Genomic DNA, 21,393 nt, shown 5'->3' on the forward strand with positions numbered 1-21,393 from the left:
CAGGGCTCCGCGATTTGGTATACTAGGTACTTCTGGAAGTGAGGATGGAAAATGGTATGAAAACAGCAGGTGGAAGTCTTAGTGAAGCGCTCAGCCCTCCTGCCCTCTCCTGGTGCCTGCAGTGGAGCACCTGCCCTTCCTTCCCCTAGCACAAGTGCTAGCTCTGGGGAGTGTATAACAGTGGGGACTATGCTGACACAGGGTGAATGTCCCCTCTCTCAGGGCAGGAGGATGAAGGAGTCTTCCCTGGAAAGCTGACCAGCCCAAGAGAAAAGAGCAGGGCATAAAATTGGAATGGAATAATTATTTCTTTATTTGCAGAGGAATGTCTATATAGAAAATCCCAAAGAATCCACAGAGAAGATTAGAAAGCTTGGCAAGGTGTTTGCTTATAAAAATCAAACTACACAATCAGTTGCATTTCTAAATATCTGCAAACAGAAATACAGTTTAAAATACCACTATATTAGACACAAAATAAAGACAGATAACTAGTGCCAAGCCACAAGGAAAGAGACTGGAATACAAGACTAGAATAATGGACAGGATGTATTCGAAGATATGTTTCCTTGGGAATGGATGGACAATTCAATTACATTGCTCTGTAATGATGTATGCATGAAAACAGATAAATAGAAGTGAAAATCATTACTAAAACTCAAGGTGGTAGTTGCCTAGGCAGTGACCATCGCTTGCTTGGGAGATTAAGAAAGGTGTCATAGTGAAGTAAAAGTTGAAGCTAGCCTACAAGGTTACAAGCTTGTAGGGAGGTGGTCTATTTCATACCAAGGGAATGAATCCAATGACTTGGAAAATAAGTGGTTCAGTAAGACTGGAATACAGGTACAGATGTGGGCAAAGAAGGAAACAGGCTGGAGAGATGGAGAATTGTGGAGAGTCCATTCTACAAGGGGAAGGTGGGCTTTTTTGTTCATTTTTTTTTTTCTTTTTTTTTTGAGATAGGGGCTGGAGTGCAGGAGTGTAGTGGCGCCATCTTGGCTCACTGCAACCTCTGCCTCCTGGGTTCAAGCAATTCTTCTGCCTCAGCTTCCCAAACAGCTGGGACTACAGGTACTTGCCACCACATCCAGCTAATTTTTGTATTTTGAGTAGAGATGGGGTTTCACTGTGTTGGTCAGGATGGTCTCAATCTCTTGACCTCATGATCTGCCTGCCTTGGCCTCCCAAAGTGCTGGGAGCCACTGTGCCTGTCCAAACATAATGGTTTTTTTTAGCAGATTGATCTATTTAGTCAAGTTGAGCCACAAACTCTGAGTTTATGTGGAGGTGACGTTAGGAGGGCAGGGAGAGAAGAGGTAGAAATAGGTAAAGAAGGCCAATAAAATGCTGTGAAGAATGAGAACAGGCAGTGGGAAAAGCACCAGCCTGTGAAGGGGAGCCTCAAAGGGCCACAGAAAACTGACAAAAGCCAAACTACCAAGGGGAAAGGACGACCCAGGCACTGACCGCCAGGGAGCTGGGCAACGGGACCCATTAGAAGCAGTGGGCTTGCCACCAATGTTCACTTTTTTTTTTTTTTTTTTTTGAGACAGAGTCTCACTCTCTTGCTCAGGCTGGAGTGCAGTGGCGCAATCTCGGCTCACTGCAGCCTCTGCCTCTGGGGTTCAAGTGAGTCTCCTGCCTCAGCCTCCTGAGTAGCTGGGACTACAGCCATGTGCCACCGTACCTGGCTAATTTTTTTTGTATTTTTAGTAGAGTCAGGGTTTCACCATGTTGGCCAAACTGGTCTTGAACTCCTGACCTCAGGTAATCAGCCCACCTTGGCCTCCCAAAGTGCTGGGATTACAGGCGTGAGCTACCGCGCTTGGCCAGAGTTCGCTTTTTGATGGTAACTCTGGCAGGGATGTATAAGACATGCTGGAGGGTGGTGGGCTGGGATAATGAGATCATTTAGGCTTCTGCCAGGTCTCAGAAGAGAGAACACAGGCCTGCACATGGAGGGAGGACAGCTTCCAGTGACACTCTGTAAACAGACTAACTGGATTAGGACTGAGGTTATGGAAAGGGGGAACGGTGGTGGCAGAGAGAGGTATTCTTCCACATCCCAGAAGAAAAACTCAGCAAAAAATAAGAGTTAGGAGTTGATTTTTAGACATGCTGAGCTTATTGTGGCCTAATTGGCACTCAGTCCAGCAAGGAGATATACGATGTGGAGTGGCTGAGGCTCTCTTCTGGACTAGGGAAGCGGATGCCTTTCTGAATTGAGCTTAGACAGATGACTTTATAAGTTACTCTGCGCTTTCCATGGGTGGCCTCATATCCTGTCAGTGACTCACATGATCAACCTTGATCGCCAATGCTTTTCTCCCAGAATGGTTTGGTAAAGTGGGCTGGCCCTGGGGGCAGGGAGGAATTTGTTTTCTTTATGGCAGGCTGCAGCTAGACTGAGACTCCCTTAGGCCATCTACTCTGCACTGTAGCCTAGATAGAAGCAAGCTTGTGGGGGCATGGAATTCTCAGAGCTCCAAAGACAGAAGCAGACTCCTGCCTTGAATCCCCCTACCTCCTCTTGGGTAAGTTGGTGTAATGACAGGCCTATGGTAATACAAATGAACAAAATGAGAATTAAGTCTGAGTTCAAATAGTCAATGTTGCTAAATAACTTCTAGATGGTGATAATACAAACAAAATCCTAATAACTAAAAACAAACAGACCCAAAACAAAAATCTTTTGGTTTCCTCATCTACTAGAAGAAGGTAGGCTTTTTGCATCTGGGGGCTTTTCTTTGCTCTATTTGGCAAATTGAAGATATCGAGTCTATTTAGGCAAGGCCAGCCCCAACTGCGTCTACATGGAGATGGAGTGAGGTGGCAGAAGGAGGTAGAGGTAGGTAGAGGATGGCAATGGAATGTTCTTGGCTGAAACAGGAAGAAGTCCAGACTTGCAATGGAAAAGGCATGAGCCCATGAATGTGAGCCTTGGAGAGCCACAGAAGGCTGAGAGAAGCTGAACTGCCAAGGGGGAAGGGATGGCTGTGATGAGCACGGAGCCAGCCCCACAAAAGGGCCAAAGGCCTCCTTCCAGATGGGTCATCCAGCATGGTACCCACTGGGGGAAAGGAGGAAAAGAAATACTGTTGCAGACTCCTGGATCTTTGACACGCCTCCTCTCCTCTCCCCACCATACGCATTGTAATTTTAAATAGAAATACGAAAAAATAGATAAATGCCTACAAGTAAGCAAAATAGATGTGTGCATTGAGAATGGCAAGGGTTAAGTCCAGGCCTGGCTCTCAAGCTGAGATGGGACTGCCTTGTTTGAAGAGGACTATTTATTAACAAAGACTCTCAGTAGCCTGGTGTGGGTGAGGGGTGGAAAGCAAGTCCTGAAATCCAGACAAGAGCCTTTGGTATGAGGGGAGATTTTCTAATTATTACAGTCAGGAGTGGGGACCATTCCTTTATGACAGATGAAAATATATCCCCCTCCTCCCTCCCTAGAAACCCTTGAGTCTCGCCTGTAGGCCCTTTTAGCGTCTGCTTCTATAGCTTATGGCGACGATCTCTTTTCCTGGGACTCTAAGTGTAGGATGTGGAGGAACCAGAACTCTAATTAGCAGCAGGGCCTATTATTGTTCCAAAAAGGTTTCCATTCAAGGGAAAGAAAAGCCTGTTTCCTTCTCAGGAAGCGTGTGAGGATATAGGCTCACATTGAGGAGAGAAATGCGAAAGCATATTAGTTACATTGACCATGGGATGCCTGGTTTGTGAGTTAAAATCACCTGAATGACCTTGAAGGATCTGACATCTAGAAGGGATGCTCAAGACTTGGGTGGCCTGTTTGACCCTAACATATCACTACATTAACAGAAAAGGGGCTGGAAGTACAGATAACTACATGGTAGCAGGGTATCCTGGCTGTAGAATTATAGATGATCTCATTTTGTATTTTCCTTTTTGAATATCTGCACTTTCTAAAGTTTGATAATGACGACTTAGGCTGAGTCTAGGAGCATACAGGTTGACAAAGGGGAGGAGGCATATTGCAGAGGCAGTGGGGAGATGAGAGAAGAGCTCAGAGTCATGAAGCAGCATGGGGCACCGTGAAGCACATGGTGCAGGCTGGCTGGGGTCAGCATTAAAAATGTTATGTGTATATAACACATATATCATATAATAGCAGTTAACAATGACTCCAGCCCAATACAAGAGTGCTCCGGTAATCATACTTGTCAAATTTGAGTAAGAGCAATAAAGAAATTATTAACCAAACTCTTACTTTTTCCTATCCATAAATATGACACGATTTTACATTTTGAAAACCAATAATGGGGCTAGTGCACCTGGCAGGGGACACTGGGTTTATCCTATAGGGAACTGGGAGCCAGCGAAAGTGAGGATGTCCCATCTACAGATGAATTACAGAGAGGAAAAAGTTACCTATCACTTACCCCTCCCCCATGGGTAAGTCAGTTACCTGGAGAGAACAGCAGATTGAAAGGTACTGTTCTGAAATGCTAACTGGTTCTTTCTACACAAGATGAACCCAAGACCAAATCGCATTACCCTGACACAAATGCGATGGGCAGTTTTAAAGTAGCATGCAGTATTTTTTTTTTCAAGCTTGATGTAGACATAATCAGAACTTATAGTAAACTGCGTACACGCACGGTTATGTGAGAAAAGCGAAGCTGCTGCACCTGTTCCAAAGCTCACTTCGCTTCCTCCAGAAGCATGCCCGCCTGCCTCTCAGGTCACAGGCCGTATCTTATTACACAATTGTGCGAAGCTTGAGAATTTTCTCTTTGCCTTTCCATGTCATGTCCAACAAATTCAAAGGATGCAAAGCAAATTGTTCATCCAGAAGTACTTAATTTGAAAAATAAAAATATTTATCACTGGGCCTTTAAGATTATCCTGCTTTTTGATTTTTTTTCTTTTTAAACTGATTAACATTTCATCGGGTTTCCCTTTCAAAAGAAAATGGCACTAAAGAGACAAGGCAAGTTTTCCAAGCAACAACATTGGCTTTTCTGAAAGGGGAAAGGAATGTTAAGGAAATGGGGGAGAAAGCTTAAAAAGAGTGGAACACTAGCAAGCAGGGCCTCTTCTCCTTTTCACCTTAAGTCTTTTTTCTTTCCCATTCACAGCTTTGGGTCCTTTGTTTGTTTAACAAACCATTACAATCATAGCCAGTTCAATGGGAGGAATGTGAACTCTCTAAGTAGCTGTCCTTGCAATCCACATGTGTGGTCCATCCCCCAGCCCATCCGCAGGCGGCTTTCAAGTGCTGCTCTGCGCTCCCCGTTGCCCTGGAGGCCAGCACCTTGCTCACAATAAGCCTCAATTTCCCACCGCTGCTGCCTGCTCACGGCTCCTCCCCAGCAGCCAACAGCAGTGTCTCAAGTGGCTCTTGCTCCCCTGCTTGCCTTGCAATCATCCTGTCCGCCCGGCTTGGGTTTGCCCCCTTCAGCTCTTGAGACAGACAAGGCCTGCTGTGTTCGCCACCCACCACCTGTTCACGGCCCACTGAATACAGGGCAGACACATTCCAAGATCTTCCTGGCTAGCACTCCTGGTCTTCTAACATTAAACACATTGTAAACAGAAGATACAGGAAGGACTACCCTCCCCAGCTCCTAGCCCTAATTAGAGCTGCTAGTGCCTCTCCCAGGTCCTAGTGGATATGTTGGCCCTGCTGGGATGAATTTCAATTTCTTGGTCAATAAATCAAAATATTTAGTGACAATATTGTGTTTCAGTAGGAGTTGGAATCCTATTTAACAAACTGTTTCAGTTGAGCTCATAAAGCTCTCTCATGCTAGTCTAATAATTTCCATTGCACAGCCCTGAGAGATAGAAAGGCATCATTGTCTGCATTTGACAAATGAGGAAAATGAGGCTCAGAGGATTTAAGTTTACTGCCCATAAGCATGGACTAATGAGATAGTGCAAGTAACACACTGTCCTAAGCAAAACGCCTAGCACAGAGTGCCCCAAAAGCATTAACTTCCATTAATATCATTATTGGTGACGATAATGATGATGAACAGAGGTTGCTCCCAAGTGTTCTGAACTAAGCCAGATGCTCTTTCAATTTATACTTTGCCATCCCTCCTAGTTACACTGTCTGTGAGTATCAAAGTTCAGCAACAGCTTTTACAACAGTGTTTTCAAATAAATCCTCAGGAAGTATGGCTGGATTTCCTCTTGGGGCTGGGATGTGATCAGCATCTTTCCCAGGCTTATCTTTCAGTGGACATCTGCCACAAAAAGAAGACAACCTCTTACACATCTTACGCACACAAGTTACGAGTGTTGGCAGGGGCAACTTTCTTGTTTTTGAACTGATGGGGTTGCCTGCAAAAATTCCATAGATCTACATGTATTACTAGGCCGTGGCTGTGGGTCAGCAGAGGACATGCAAAGTTGCTACCTGCGTCATCAAATTCCCGAAACGCGCAGTGTACTGAGCTTTAAAAGAACCCCTGTCCTCCAGTATTTTGCAGTTTATGGGGGAAATGTGTTTGTTTTCCACTAGAAACTTTTTGAAGTACCCTGAACCTCCAGCATGTTCTTGCCCATGATGGGTTTCTAAGCAATTGTTAATAAACGTGCTCGACTAGAAATAATCTTAAAACATGCACACCTACTGAGTGACAGGAAACAGCAGCAGTGAGGCAGGTACCGAGTCCTCCCAGAAGTTTGTCTGACGATTCAAACCTGTGAGAAGAGACCTTGCACATCGTCAGTGAATGAATCTAGGAAAACATTCCCTCATTGTGCTATCCCCTGAGCTTCACTTCTAGAGCACACACAACTGGTGATGTCCAGAGGAGATTTTTTAGTGTTTTTTTCATGCATTTTAATTGATGATCTTTAAGTATGCATATCCTTTGTCCTACTTGCACTGGATTAAGAAAAACTCTCAACTTCTCCCCTGCTTTCTGCAAGTGGTAAAAAAGAACACATGAAATTGCTTACATAAAATATTCAAAACAGCACTCAGAGGAAATGATTTTTTTTTAAACCAACAGTATTAAAATACCATAAAACAGGTATGCAAATCTATGCAATAACAGAACCTAAAACAAATCCTGAATTGAAAGAAAGTCCACAAATAACCAGTTGGCACTCAACAAAGGGGCTTCATATAAACATATAGATTTAGCAAATATGCAGTCCAAGATAGGTGAAGTCTCCAAGGCGAATATTGAGTTAAATGCTTACTAAACCTGGCTATGCATTAGAATTAGCACAGAAGTCTTTTAAAAATACAGATTCCCGGCCGGGCGCAGTGGCTCATGCCTGTAATCCCAGCACTTTGGGAGGCTGAGGTGGGTGGATCACGCGGTTAAGAGATCGAGACCATCCTGGTCAACATGGTGAAACCCCGTCTCTACTAAAAATACAAAAAATTAGCTGGGCAAGGTGGGCATGTGCCTTTAATCCCAACTACTCAGGAGGCTGAGGCAGGAGAACTGCCTGAACCCAGGAGGCGGAGGTTGCGGTGAGCTGAGATTGCGCCATTGTACTCCAGCCTGGGTAACAAGAGAGAAACTCCGTCTCGGATAAAAAAAAAAAAAAAATACAGATTCCTGGGCGGCCACAGGGCAAATCAGTGCAGACTAAAACAGCATCACTGGGACCCCAAGAATTTATGTTTTTACCAAGTCTTCAGAAGCCAAGTCTACAGCCAGCTTTGTGCCACTGAACCCTGGTGAGCAATTGGAAACCAGCATTTCCATTCACCAAGTAATTATCAAACTTGGCTTCTTCCTACCAAGACTATTCTAACCAATCGATCCTCTTACAGGGAAAGCTTTTCAGGATTTTCTTAACTAGTAAATAGGTAAATCTGTTATGGAACAAAGCCAGTTAATATCTCACTGAAGTTATTTATTCACTTGCCTGTTTTCTTCTGTTAATTTGATCAAACGGGTTATGCCCATTCATTTTGTATGAGAACATCCTTTTAAGTTAAAAAAGGAAAAATCAAGGCCATTTTTGGACAACTAATGTCTTAAAAAGAACACATCACAATACAGGAAAAAACTGGAGGTGAGCAGGTTGTCTGAGTCATTCAGAGAATTTGTTTCCAACATATTCATTGTTTTGCTTGTATAAACACTTTACAAATCACCTTCATGGTCCATCTCTTTTCTCAAAATGCTCAACATTTATTGTGGTGGTTTAATTGGATGGTCTCCAAAGGCTTCTATAAATTTTTTTTTCAAAGAGCTTTAAACTTTAAAGTAAAATTCTTCTGGATGACTCTTCCTTTGGGCCTACCCATCTCACAAATGGACAACACCAACTTATGTATTCAGAGAGGCAGGGTTCTTCTGCTTCCCAGGAAAGGGTGCACATGACGCGAGGTACGCAAACCAGGCAGTGAAGTAGCTTAGCTTCATTGTCAAAATATTCAAATTATCACAAAAAGAAAGCGATTCCTTTCTGAATTCAACAATACTCCTTGGCCTCCGAGGGCTCACACAGGAGCTTATTCTTAAGCTGTTCAATGTAAGCAGCACTCGTGAAAGAGGAGAACTCTGGCAGGGAGGAGATCAAGTCCTTCAGCTTTTCCCACCTGCCATCTCTGCGCCAGTCTAATGCTTAAATAGTTAACAATGCAACAGAGAGCCCAAGGCAGGCCTGGGCTGGGGAAAAACTGTGTGCAGTATATGACGATTTAATAAAGCAGAGAAGGGACAGGAAAGATAACACATCTCAGTTTGACAGGATGACTTGCAGACTGCTTTTCAGGTCAGAATTTAGATTTCTAAAGCAGAGGAAAAATAGGTTTTCATACGTCAATTATTCTTTTTTAAGTATGCGGTTAAAAATGACCCCATAAAATTAAACATTCCTAATGATAAATGTTTCCGAGTTCCAGAACAACAAAAAGCATCACATTTTTCTAGGGGTAAAGACTGGCAGATGGTAAATGGATTAGTTAATTGTTTTAAATAAAGGGGGAAATATTTTTTGGAAAGTTTGTTTATTCGTTAATAACAAACAGCAAAGTTCATGAATCTAGAGTGTATGAGTTCCAGGATGGGTTTTCAGCATCACAATATGTTTTTCTAGGCATTTGCTTCTAAGAACAGCATTTAAGAACACGTCTTTTTCTCTCTTAATGAACTGGTTTAGCCGCCCGCTGGGCATTCACTGAAACCCACATTGAACAAAGGGATTTCCTTCCAGTTTCAGCTCATTCATGTCTAGCTACTCCTGGTTTTTCTTAAGCAAATTCTCCAAACTGACTTTTTTATTTCTAATGATTTGAGTAAGAAAGAACCGGGCAACCCTCAAACACTGGGAAGTCTGTCCTGGTTTTCAGTGAAAGGATCCTCTAGATTGAAGATGCAGAAGGTTTACTTTTGAAAAGCCTCTCGAATACATTTTATTTTCCAGATGGAAAGGAGACCACCCGATTTGGTAGATTACAAACAACTAAATCTTATTTCAGCGAGACGAACAATGGCGAACAATGAGATTCTATCTTTGCAATGAAGACTCCAAGTGGGATATTCAGATTCACCTCCAGACAATGATATCATTTTAAAGGTGACACAGGAGGGCGTGGTATTAAGGGGTGACTCGAAGTTGGAATAGATTTGTGAGCCTGGCAGCTGGTCTTGTACCTTCTCACATTATACATGATCTCCCTGGGGGAACCCATGCACCACCCAAGGTTACAACTACTTCTTGAAGTCAGAAGCCTCCCAAATCTCTATCTTCAATCCTGAACTTTCTTTCAAATTCCAGATGAATACATCTACCTCCTTCCTGCAACTCTTGGGATAACCTTGCAGCGCCCCTTGGGCTTTAAACTTTAACCCCAGACTTGCTCCTTCTCAGGCACTGCCTGTTTAGCTAATGGCACCACTGTAAAATAGCCATCAGGTCTCCCAGATGCTCACCAGGTGATGGCTACTGTTTTAAGGACTTTACTTCTTACCCTCAACAACTGCATGAGTAGGCAGAACAACTGCCTGAGTAGGTAGCATTAATCCTATTTGACTTATGGGGAAACTAAGGCTTAGAAGTTATGCTGATTTGCCCATGACCCTAAAACCAGCAAGCAGTTGAGCTGGGCCGTGAACCCAGGGTGCGTGTCAAAAGTCAGCATCTTCCCATGTCACTTCCTAGCCTCTCCAAACTTAGAAGCTCTGGGTTCTAGATTCTTCTCAAAGATTAAGCTTTACAATCTATTGTCTCTCAAATCCGTTTCCTTCTCTTAATTCCCATAGCCACGTGCTGTTTGGGTGCTGTTTGTCTTTACTGGGGCCTCCACATCAGCCTAGCACAACAACTCTGCAATTTTACTTAGTTTGAAATCCCAATGATTTTCTTTTCTAGCTCATTTAAAATAGGTAGCAGGCTTTGTAATCCCTTGTATTTTCATCCAGCTGAAGACAGAAAGAAGCATCCTGAAGAAGTCTGTCTTTGTTAACAATATCTAAACCCAGAGAGGAAATTCTGCTGGACTTCTGGGAAAGGAGAAGGAGAGGGAGAGGCGAAGCTGCAAAAATGACATTCTCCTTTCCATTCCCCCATGGCCAACCACCCCCCATCCCGGGATCTGATAAGGAGATACGTCAGCCCCCAGAAAGAGAGGCCCCTGTGGGGCTCTGTTCCCATGTGGCAATGAGTAGAATCCTTGAGAAGACAGCCCAGTGATGAGTGTGCCTCCAGAGGCCAGACGAGAGGCCCGACGAGAGGCCCGAGGTTCCCAGCCTTCACTGGCGGCCCAGAGACAGATAGTTACAAGGATTCAATAAATCACTACTTTGATAAACTGAAGGTCAGAGGTGGTCATGAGATGAGGGTCCTCATCTTCCAGAGGCCATGAAAACCTCCACGTTCCAGGACACACTCCATGGGGGAAGGGGAAGCACGTAAAACTTACTGACATGGAATTTTCCACTAGGTTGGCAGGAGGGGGACTGGAGTCCATTTTCATTACTGGGCATGAAAACGGTAAAGCCTCTTGCATATTTGACGATGTGAGGTGAAATGCAAACTTGTGGGGTGCCTCAATAAAGTGCAGAACCTTGGAACAGTGCACATCTGCGCTATAGAGTAGCTACAACTGTTGGAACTGGAGCCAATCTAGTTTTCAAAGAAGGCAGCAGCTCAGAGAGAGGAGCAAAGCTCCACGTAGGCCCTGGTAGCCTAGTGCGGAGGGGCGGGGTGGCAGGGAAGGCAGCAGGCCTACGCTTTAAAACCCTGAGGCAGATAGAGAAGGAAGGAAGGAAACAAGGGCAGATGTTAGAGTATACTCACAGGATTAACTCCTCTGATTCCTATGCAAATACCTAGAAAGGGAGAGACACACAAAGTTATCTTTAAGGTCTTTATCTTGAGCTCTGAATTGCTAAAACAAACAAAAACACCAAAGTGGGGGTTGGGGACGGAAGTCTACTTGGAAGAGGAAAGAGCAGCTGGTGCTGCTGGAGTCATGAGACCCAGGACACCCCTGTTTCCCAAGCCTGGACGTGCCTCCCAGCGTAGCATGTTGGCACGGAGCAGGGCTGCTGATTTCCATAAGATGGAAATGATTGTGTGCTGGAAACTGAGGTGCTTTAGGGGAGGGAAGATTCCTAACACAGAAGAAAGGATATAAATCCTGAATGTGTCAAATTTGTTGACTGCAAGATGTTGCAGTAATGGTCGGTACTTGCAGCACCAAATGGGCATGTCTAAGGGGTCTGGGCTTTGAAGTCAGTCACGTTATCCAAACAAATTCCGCTTCAATTCTGTGGATGAATGTCTGAGATCTTCAGAAGAAGCTTATAAAGGCCCTGGTGGAAACTGAAGAGGATTTGAGATATGCCAAATACGTGCTGGCCATTATGCAGAGACTAGAATTTTTAGGGCCGAGAGCTCTGACTGGGAGAACTTCACATTCCTAAGAATCAGCAACCAAGGGACCCCCATTTTCCTGACAAGTAGACACACTATTAAATCTGAGGGGCATGTCCAGAGGGAAGATGCTCTGGGAAAGGAGTTGCCCAGGGAGCAAGTGCCCTGTGGCAGAGGCAGAAATTGCCAAGATGATCTGCTAGGGCTTGAGGCACAAAGCCCCGTCTACCTACTTTAGTTATGAGGAGGCGTGAACGCTGTGTTACACTGTACCCAGGAAGAGAACTCACAAAGCAAGGAACATGGAAGCTAGGGTGTGTTGTGCAAGCAGAGATTGCTTGCTTTATCAAAAGTGGGGTCGCTCTGGTCTCACAAGGGTCTAGCCTCAGTTGGCACATGCTTCCCTTGTCACACTAGACAGGTGAGACCCAGAAGGGAAGACAGAAAGAGACAGTTAGTGAACACCAGCATGGCCCAGCCCCAACCCCACTACCTAACATGGTCAACTACGTACAGGAGGCTACTTTCTAATCTGTGTTGCCCAGAACTTGGCAGGGATAGGGGATTGCATGGGAAGGAATGCTAGACTACGGAGAACCAGTCCACTCTATTGGCCCAAACTCAGTTTTCATGTGGCTTCCTTTAAACGCACCACCAGCTTGGTGAGTCAATCAGGTCAGTGTAGAGAGAGATTTCCACATGCTAGAGGCAGATCCATATTGGTTCCCCAGTCTCTCTGTTTTCAGACTGCTCCCCTTCATTCTAATGACAACGCTGCTGTCGCAGTGATTCTTCTAACATGCAAATATGTTCCTGTCACTTGCCTGTTTGGAATTCTTCAAAGGTCCCATTAGGTTTCTGTCGACTGCAACGAAAAGTCCTGTCTAATCAGAACCACTGATTACGTTTTTAATCAGGAGAGCAGTATGTTCAGGCTTGTGTTATGGAAAGAGAAGTCAGAGAGCAGACATACCGATTATCCTCCTGGATTCAGTTGTATGCACTGATGGCCAAACAGCAACTCACATAGCAAAACAAACGAAAAACCCAGCTGTACACACACGCACACACAAATAAATGCGATAACTGAACTCTGAAGTTCAGTATAAAACTGTTCGCAGAGCATTCTAAATCTTCCCTGACTCAGAACGACATCCTCATGCACTTTGATTTGAATATGTGGGGCAAATGAGAACCATTTTAGGGAAACGACGTCAGACGACTATGATCTTAACATGGTTCCAATTTCCGTGGTGATTGTGTGTTTTATGAATCACCTCTAATTCCTACTGCTGGAACAAAAGGCAAAAATTACCTTGGTAAATGCCACATCGTGGATCAATTAAGTTATTCCCCAAATAAAGTATTCTTTGTTATAGTATAAGCATGCATAACTTCCAGCATTAAACACTGATAGAGAAATGTGCTTTCTTTTCTAATATTTAACACTCCTATGTTAATGATCCTGGACTCCCTTCGCCCCCACACTGCTTTCATTTTAACTTTCTGTTGTGTTCATGGAGGGAAGCAAGGACATTTTAATGATACTCCTAGATAACACATTTTCATACCTAAAAGTGGTGCAATAATGGGTTTTACTCTACCTTAGACCACTCTGCAGCATGCATGCTCTACTTAATACAAGGTTTTGTTCCTACAGTTAGTTTAAAGCCAATAAGTGTTTTCTGGAATAATATATATAACAGAAAGTCAGAGTATAAATAATGGATTCACTTCATCATGACAATTCTATCTCCCAGCTTGTGTTTATAAAATAACTCTGTACTTTAACATTTTCTCACACATTGGAGAAATTCCTAGATTCTTAAGCAGTGTCATCCTATTTGCTGTGCTTTTAATGGCAATATTGTGTTTAACTAGAGAAAACAGTTACAAATGGGCCTGGCATGAACTAGTCCTACAGGTGCCATAAAGTTACCCAAATGGTATAATGAAGTGCTTAAGGCATTTGGGGATTTTGCTGCATTTTTCCTTCTGAATGTGTTGATGGGGTAGTGGACTAGTTTTAATCAGAATCGTTTGGAGAACAGGAATCCAAGCACATGACCTAATATTCTCCTAGTTAGCCTTCCACCCGAGGCAGCTGTGAACAGTTGTCCTAGAAGTCAGCCTCAATATAAAGAATAGATCGGAAAGTGGTTTATCTAGTGGGAGGTTTGTTTGGGGCGGGGGGAATCAAATGTAAAATGGGATATAGGAAAACTTACGAAGACAACTGGAATTTAAAAAAATAATACAGCATTATTACCGTCAAGGGCATTTTGCAAAAAAACATCTGGAGAGAGGCCAAGAGTTATGGTTAAGCAACAGCACTGCAGCTGCAAAACAACTGAGGTTGCTGTAGGGTGACACGGCCTTGAACCTAGAACTAATGTATGTGACAGGGAAAAACAACAAAAAATGTTAGATATGAAATTTAAAGCTGGAATTTGGAATCGTTATCTTGAAAGAGGCAGTTAAAACAAACCCTAATCTTTACATGAGTGGTGGAAAATAAGAAATAAAAACTTCTGATATATAATGGGGACTCTGCCAATCATGCATTCCCTCAAATAAACACTGGATCGAGCGACATAACCTATTTCACAACTCTAGAAAATCTGGCAAGCTGAGAATCATCTTACATTAGGATTTGAGGAGAGTGGTTTAAAGACTTCGAATTGTAACATATGTTACCTTCTGGATATTTGATTCTAAATGGAGGACACTACCTCACTTTTTTCCAAGTATTTTTTAAAGATGAAACCATTTAAAAACATATTTTTAAAATAGAAAGAGATCACAAAGTTTCTAGTGAGCAAGCCATGATAAGTAAAAATCAACTGTACAATGCCTTTGGTTTCTAATATAAGGCAAATAGCCATGATCGTTCTTAGCATGTCCTCTTGATTTTTTTTAGAGTGAAAAACAGGCTTTCATTAAGTCCACAACTTAATCCCCCCAACCGTATTTTTCCCTCAAGGCCTGAAGGTCCTCAAATGTAAATTCTCGAAGTCTTTTCTGGGACATAAGCCTCTCTACTGTGGAGGAGGCGGAGGTATGTGCTGTAATGCAAAGAGAGAATGAGAACACAGAGCCATGACTGATGGTGGGAGTGCTGGGGGCAGGATGTGGAGGGGTCGGCATAAGACATATTTACCTAAGTGAGGTACAGATGAGTTTCAGATGTGACACGAGGCAGAAGCCACATCAGACGACGTGAGGGCAATCCTAGAGAAAAAAACAATATCAAAAGGTTTAAAAAAAAAAAAAAAGCATCAAGAAAAACCACATTGTTACTGTGTATGCTGACATTTACCTATACAGAATTTGAGTTCAAGGATAACAGGGGTCAAAAATCTCTTGCCATTAATATGCTATGATATAATGCCATATCCCAGCATTCCAGGGGCACACATTTAAGTCCTTAAGGGATTTTTAGTTTTAGAGAGGTGATACAGTGATGTGGTTAAGACCACAGTATGGTGCCAGACAGCTTAGATTCCCATCTTGGTGCCACCTGGAGCCACTTAGAGACCTCATGCAATTGGTTTTCTCTCTCTACCTCAGCTTCCTCTCCTGTAAAATGGAGATCATGATTACACCCACAGCAAATGACCCTTTTGAGAATTAAAGAAGCTAATTTGAGATAAATGCTTGACATTGTCTGGTAAGCAGGGAGTATTTGTATATTTGTAATTATTTTTTGGAGACCCCCAAGTAAAAACACCTCACAGCCTCAAGCAGAAATTATAAGATAATCGTGGCTAGGCACAGTTGCTCATGCCTGTAATCCCAGCAATTTGAGAGGCCAAGGCAGGAGGTTTGTTTGAGGGCAGCAGTTAGAGACCAGTCTGGGGAACATAACAGGATGTAGTCTAAAAAAAAAAAAAAAAAAAAAATTAAGATAATCAGAACTTTTAAAAGCATATCAACTAAGAAGACCACTATTCCTTTGGGTAAAGAAGACAAGAACCTGAGCAGGGATGAGAGTAAAGAGGGAAGAAAAGGCCACTAAAAGGCAAAAGATGAAAACAAAAATTTTTTTAAACCCACTTTGGCTTAACTTCAATTTTTTTTTTTTTTAAGTCAAGACCACTGCTATCAGCAGAGGCCCGGAGAAAAGAATTTGCTGTGCAGACCCAATCATTCACCTTGAGATAAGGAAAAGGACAGAAACTGGACAGCAAGTGACAAGAGGGCAGCAGTGAAATGTTTACAGACCGAAAAGACGTGGAAATATTTCAGTGAAAATAATGAAGACAGGAAATAGATCAATAATTTAAGCCCATCAACCCTCACCTCCAAAGATGTAAATTTATTACTGATTAGCAGTCCAAACCGATTGGATGAATAATTGGGCACCACCCCTAAGTAACCCCCTTCTCTGAGTAGCCCACATTGATGCCTTGACCAAAAAGGCCGCTGGTGTGTTTTTTTAAATAACAAAACCGTATCAATTTGAATCTTACTAATGCAAAAGGTATAAACTTTTAGGTATGAGCTGAGTTGGAGTTTTGCCTCTTGAATTGAGGTTCTTCCTTGCAGAAAAATGTCTCACTAAAGGAGACAATATGTAATGTTGCAAAGTAAACATTTAAACTACCAAAAACATACTAAGTATTGTAACAGCCTAATTAATATACAGATGATTAATTACAAATGATTGTCTCTAATTATTACAGAGGATTTTTATAATACTCATATCTGATTTTATACAACTGATACATTATTTAATTTTAAATAATTCTATATTTCAGAATAGCTTTCTATTCTAGCAGTTAAATCTAGTGGGTAAGGAGGATGTCTCATTTCCAATGGCTAGATAAATGTTTATTAAGGCTGCTTTATTTAGTCAGTCTGGGTGCATGGGAAACTGTCTAAGAGGGAAGTATCTGGTGTTTTTCTACTAGGAAGTTTGCTAACGTAGATTAATACACATGCAAACACAGCGACATAACATATGTCCATCCCCAAACCTATTTTGAGGGTTTGACTCTCAAGTTACTTGAAGTTATTCTTCTTGGATATTACAGCAGTCTGCAGTCTGAGGAAAAAGGCTCTTTTCTGGAGAATCGCATAGTTGAAGTTATCTGATTCTATAAGCATAGCAAGAACACAGTTTTTAACTGAGTTACTTCCCTGGCCTGTCTGTAGTTCTTTTTTATTAATGTGGACAAAGATAAGCCTCACCGCTGAAAGCTGAAACATCAAATAGAAAAGTGCAGTCTGATTTCCTACGTTTCCCTCCACCCTCTGCCTCTCCCTACTTTGGTGTTATGTCACACAAAATTACTTCCAGAAATTGGGAGGATTGAGAAGCCAAGTTATGAAATCTAAGTGCTATGCTTAATGCTTTTTTTTTTTTTATCTTCAAGTTAATACTTATGAGGGTGAGAGTCTATTGATGATCAAAGTCATGGTAATTTTCCTGTTTCATAAGAAATCTAAAATCTCAGCAGAATTACAACCCACTGAATCTACCTTATTTGTACAACCCATACCAACGCCCCTTCCTCCACGAGATTCCTCCCGCAATTCACACATGTGTAAACCTCTATTTGAAATTTTACCTCTACCACTAATCAAAACAGAAGTGCAAATAGGCTTCTTTAAAAATAATCTTGGTAGTGAAAACAAAAATAACATGGAGAGTAAAATATTAGCCCGTTCATGTACTTGTCTGCTTACTTACTCTCTCTTACAACACTTTCTAAAAATTTCCATTACGATTTTGATAAGTTATTTTCCCCAAAAATATTGACAACAATTTCTCACTTCAGGTTCTGGCTTTAAAAAGAAATAGGGTATAAGTTGAGAATAGCTGAGAAACTGGGTTTGTCCTAGGGTTCTGTGAAATCAGACTAGTCAGTGCTTTAGAATCAAAATTTCCCTTAGACTTTTCACTAAGGAGCAAAGCTGTGTGTTTGCTTTCTCTGATAAGGAATTCAAAACATGCAATGGTAGTAAATCTGGTTAAAGAAATTGTCAAGGGAGGTTTTGAGTTTTGTTATTATTCAACGTTACATCACAGAATTAAATCATGTAAAATGGCAGCTTTATCCGTCTTATCCATCTCAATCACTAAATTCGGTCAAGTAAAAGTCTACAAATTCTAAATGAAAAGCTTTTTCATCTTCTTAATGGAAATATCTAAACATTACGCTGAGGTTTATTTTTAGGAAAGAATAACAGAGACGAGAGTTTGGATCTGAAAAGGAAAATGCCACACACTGGTGATGCTTCCTTCTAGAGCCCTGGACTGCCTGACAAACTTGCTAAAGCAAAAAAGTGCATAATAGTACTCCATAGAGGAAGAATTTTTAAAAGCAATAGCAACAATCAGGTAACAAGAGACCAATCAGATTCTCCCAAAATTTAGTATTTGCAGCTGAAACTGGGATAAGTAATTACTTTCAAAGGAATGTACAGGGAGCCATCCATCCCCATTCATTCAGCTCGCATTTACTGAGCCAAGAGCTCTGCTAGGCTTGAGATATAAAAATGAATACAACACAGCTGCTTTACTTCCAGCTAAAAGAATACACCTAAATAAAGAGCTACAGGGCCATGTGTTAAGTGCTATAATAGAGGTGTGCACAAAGGGCTGGGGGGGCCAAAGGAAGAAGCCATAAATTCTTCCTGGGAAATCAAGCAAGTGCGGGGAGATGTGAAAGAAGGTATCTCAGAGATGTTTCCTTGTGATAAACTCAAGAATTTTTCTTTGGTGTGTTCTAAAAAGTAAGGTGGTAATTTTAAGATGTATCAGCTGGTGCAATGTCAGGCACAAATCTTGGTCTACTAGCCACTTTCTGTTTGACACAGACTTCCAGTTACAATATCCGAAGAATACAGAATTTAAAAAAATAAAAATTATTATTGTAATATTCCCATGCAATGCACACAATCCAGAATGGCATGAATCGCTGGCATGAGTGGAATGTAGCTTCCAAGTTCAAAGATGTTTTAAAATATAATGAATGAAAGATGGATTTTAGAGTGTTTCCAGATAATACCAATAATGCTTATTGTATCAGTTTTCTTCCCTCTCAAAGCAAAAATAAAAGAATCAGCTGATTATATCATGGTTAATATTTGTTTTTCTCTACTTCTGTATTTAAAAAAAAAGAGGGAGGGTGGAGAATCAACTTCTACTTAACATCATTTATTATGCAGACCATATTCCTACTTATAACATAGTTGTGACAAAACCTCCATTGTTCATTGCACACTAGCTCCAAACTTGAGTAATTCTAATGTAAGCATGAGAAACTCCCGTCTCCTTTGGGGTGAATTTCCCAATTCCTCTGTGTTAAATTGAGGTCTAATTTTCCCTGTGCCTGGTTTTCACAAGAAGGTCCATTCCACCCCATGTGCTCCTTTTCAGCTGTCAATAAACAGAGGCAGTGAATTCCCCACGGCTTCACAAAGCTAGTTAGGCAGAGCCATTCATTCCTTCAGGAAAACAGGGCATTGATTTCAGCGAGTTCCCAGGGAGCAGCTGCAACAAAGAGATCAAAGGCCCACCTCTCTCTCCCTCCATTGCTTTCATTAGGCCCAGCCCAGACAAACAGCGACAGGTTTCCTTGAGACAAGGAGAGGGCCCAGCAGACCACCTCATGGTTCAATTCAAATTCATCCGTTTCCTACATTCCAGTGACAGTCCAGAATGCTAACCATGACAAACCAGCACAATCACCCGGCATAATATACTGCTCACTAGTTCATCCAAGGTCAGAGGGAGAAAACAAGCACGGGGGGAAGTCCTCAGCTTCTAGGGCCTGCTGAGCTTCAATGGCCCCCTGACATTCCATAAATAAACTTCTCCCTCTCACTCTCCCTTTCTTCCTCCATCCTATAACCCTACAAGTGACGATCTCACTGAACAGTCTGCAACTTCTTTCATGTCACCGTACCCAAACTACATGGAAATTTTATTCTCAATCGACCAGTGCATTCTAATAGCCAGAGGAAGATAGCTATCCATGCAGCCTCTATTAGTTCACCGCTGTGCTAAAGCCAGTCTGTTATACCCAGTAAGATGCTACAACGTGATGAATTCAGAGCTGCAGTTTCTAGGGTTACCCTGATCTCCAGAGCTGCAGTTTCTAGGGTTACTCTAAGGGGTGATTTCCAGAGTAGGAAACACAACTTAAAGATGGTTAGTTTGCATAAATTTTGTTTCCATAACAAATGTATGAACAGAGATATAAGAGTTTTTTTTAATTGGATACAGGTCATCACTCAAACTGGGTAATCCAAGCTCCTGTGTATGAATGAATGGTGTGTTTGTGGGGTGAGAATGGATAGCCAGGGATAGAAGAGAGAGCAAGAGGAACTACGAAAGAAAATGAATTATTCTGACTGGTTACCTAAGAGGTTTCCAAATTCACCACTGAATTCTGAACTGCTTATTTCACACGAACCTTCGTGGAAGCCTACAACAAAATGCATTCATTCCATTGTGCTCCATTCCATTTCTGTCACTGATCCTGAGCACACATGGGAATCGATGGGTTAAGTTTCAAAATTGTGAAACCAAAAAGAAAATAAACAATATTGGAACGAAAGGTATGAACTCACTCGGTAATGCGGGACACAACCTTCCCACGTGCCCACAGGCGTCAGTACTGACCTGGGGGGTTATCAGCAACCTCTCCAGGGCCATCTATTCACTAATTACTCACCTTGAACTGTCAAAGATGCTGTTTTGTATAGAGAGCTGAACAGCCCACAAGGAGAAAAGACATTCCCTTACGTTCAATTTAGGGCAGAAATGGACTTCGAATATACAGAACTCTCAATTGCACAGGAAAACTAGCTTGTGACAAAAGCGATGTGACAACACTTAGGTACCTTAAAGTTAACTCTGGCATTGACTCACTTTGGGCCGAGGGGATACATTTAACCCCTCTTTCTGTCTTCCTACCTTTCCAAAATGATGACAGAAATATCTGTGAAGAATTCCTTGACACAGTACTATGAAATAACGACTCAAAAACTACGTAACTCATCAAAGAAGCTTAGGCTTATGAGTAGAACTTCCTTATATAATGCTCACTCTGTCACTCAACAGAGGTTCTCTGGAAATGCACTACATTTCTATAAATCAAATTGTTTTTTAAAAGCACTCAGGAAATTTACTACTGAAAGAAAGTCTACGGCAAATGACCAAAAACACTTACCAATCCATTTATGTATCTTTCAAAAGCATTTACAAAACACTGAGAAGCATTAGCCATTGGATCCATTTTACACCTGAGAGAGATGGTTTTATTAATCTATTTTTGAATGAGAAGATAATAGGCTCAAGAGAGCTAAACTGACTTGCCAAAGTAATGGAACTAATAATCAGAAGTTAAAACCTTAAATTCAAGTATTCTATCTTTGAATCCTGTGCTGTTTCCATTATACCCAGCTACCAAGTAATGAGGATATTATCATTCACTGAAGTTCTCTCAGCAAGGTTATATTAAATAAATCATCCTAGTGTTTGAGGCCAGGGCATTGTACCACTTCCATTCAATGAGGTAGTTGCTTAAGAGTATGGACTCTGGAGTC

General features: G+C 41.9%; 2 protein-coding genes across 28 annotated transcripts in view; one reads left to right on the top strand and one right to left on the bottom strand.

Annotated features, from left to right (window-relative positions):
• ZC2HC1B (zinc finger C2HC-type containing 1B) overlaps nt 1-9,509 on the top strand; it is an 81,695-nt gene extending 72,186 nt beyond the window's left edge. The window contains exon 8 of the mRNA XM_035296910.3: nt 9,379-9,509. The gene's annotated coding sequence lies outside the window, so the exon portion shown is untranslated. The remainder of the gene's footprint in view (nt 1-9,378) is intronic.
• PLAGL1 (PLAG1 like zinc finger 1) overlaps nt 1-21,393 on the bottom strand; it is a 130,509-nt gene that overhangs the window by 13,266 nt on the left and 95,850 nt on the right. For 5 of the 27 annotated variants that reach the window (XM_078370218.1, XM_078370217.1, XM_017971451.4 and 2 more), the window contains 3 exons: nt 14,993-15,063; nt 11,254-11,285; nt 6,611-6,684 (listed from right to left, as the gene is read on the bottom strand). The gene's annotated coding sequence lies outside the window, so the exon portion shown is untranslated. Of the gene's footprint in view, nt 1-6,610; nt 6,699-11,253; nt 11,286-12,656; nt 12,768-14,992; nt 15,064-21,393 lie in introns of those variants that run through there. The other 22 variants (XM_078370235.1, XM_078370220.1, XM_078370221.1 and 19 more) reach the window with 11 other exon arrangements.

Source organism: Callithrix jacchus, chromosome 4 (genome assembly GCF_049354715.1).
Source record: "Callithrix jacchus isolate 240 chromosome 4, calJac240_pri, whole genome shotgun sequence".
Taxonomy (NCBI): domain Eukaryota; kingdom Metazoa; phylum Chordata; class Mammalia; order Primates; family Cebidae; genus Callithrix; species Callithrix jacchus.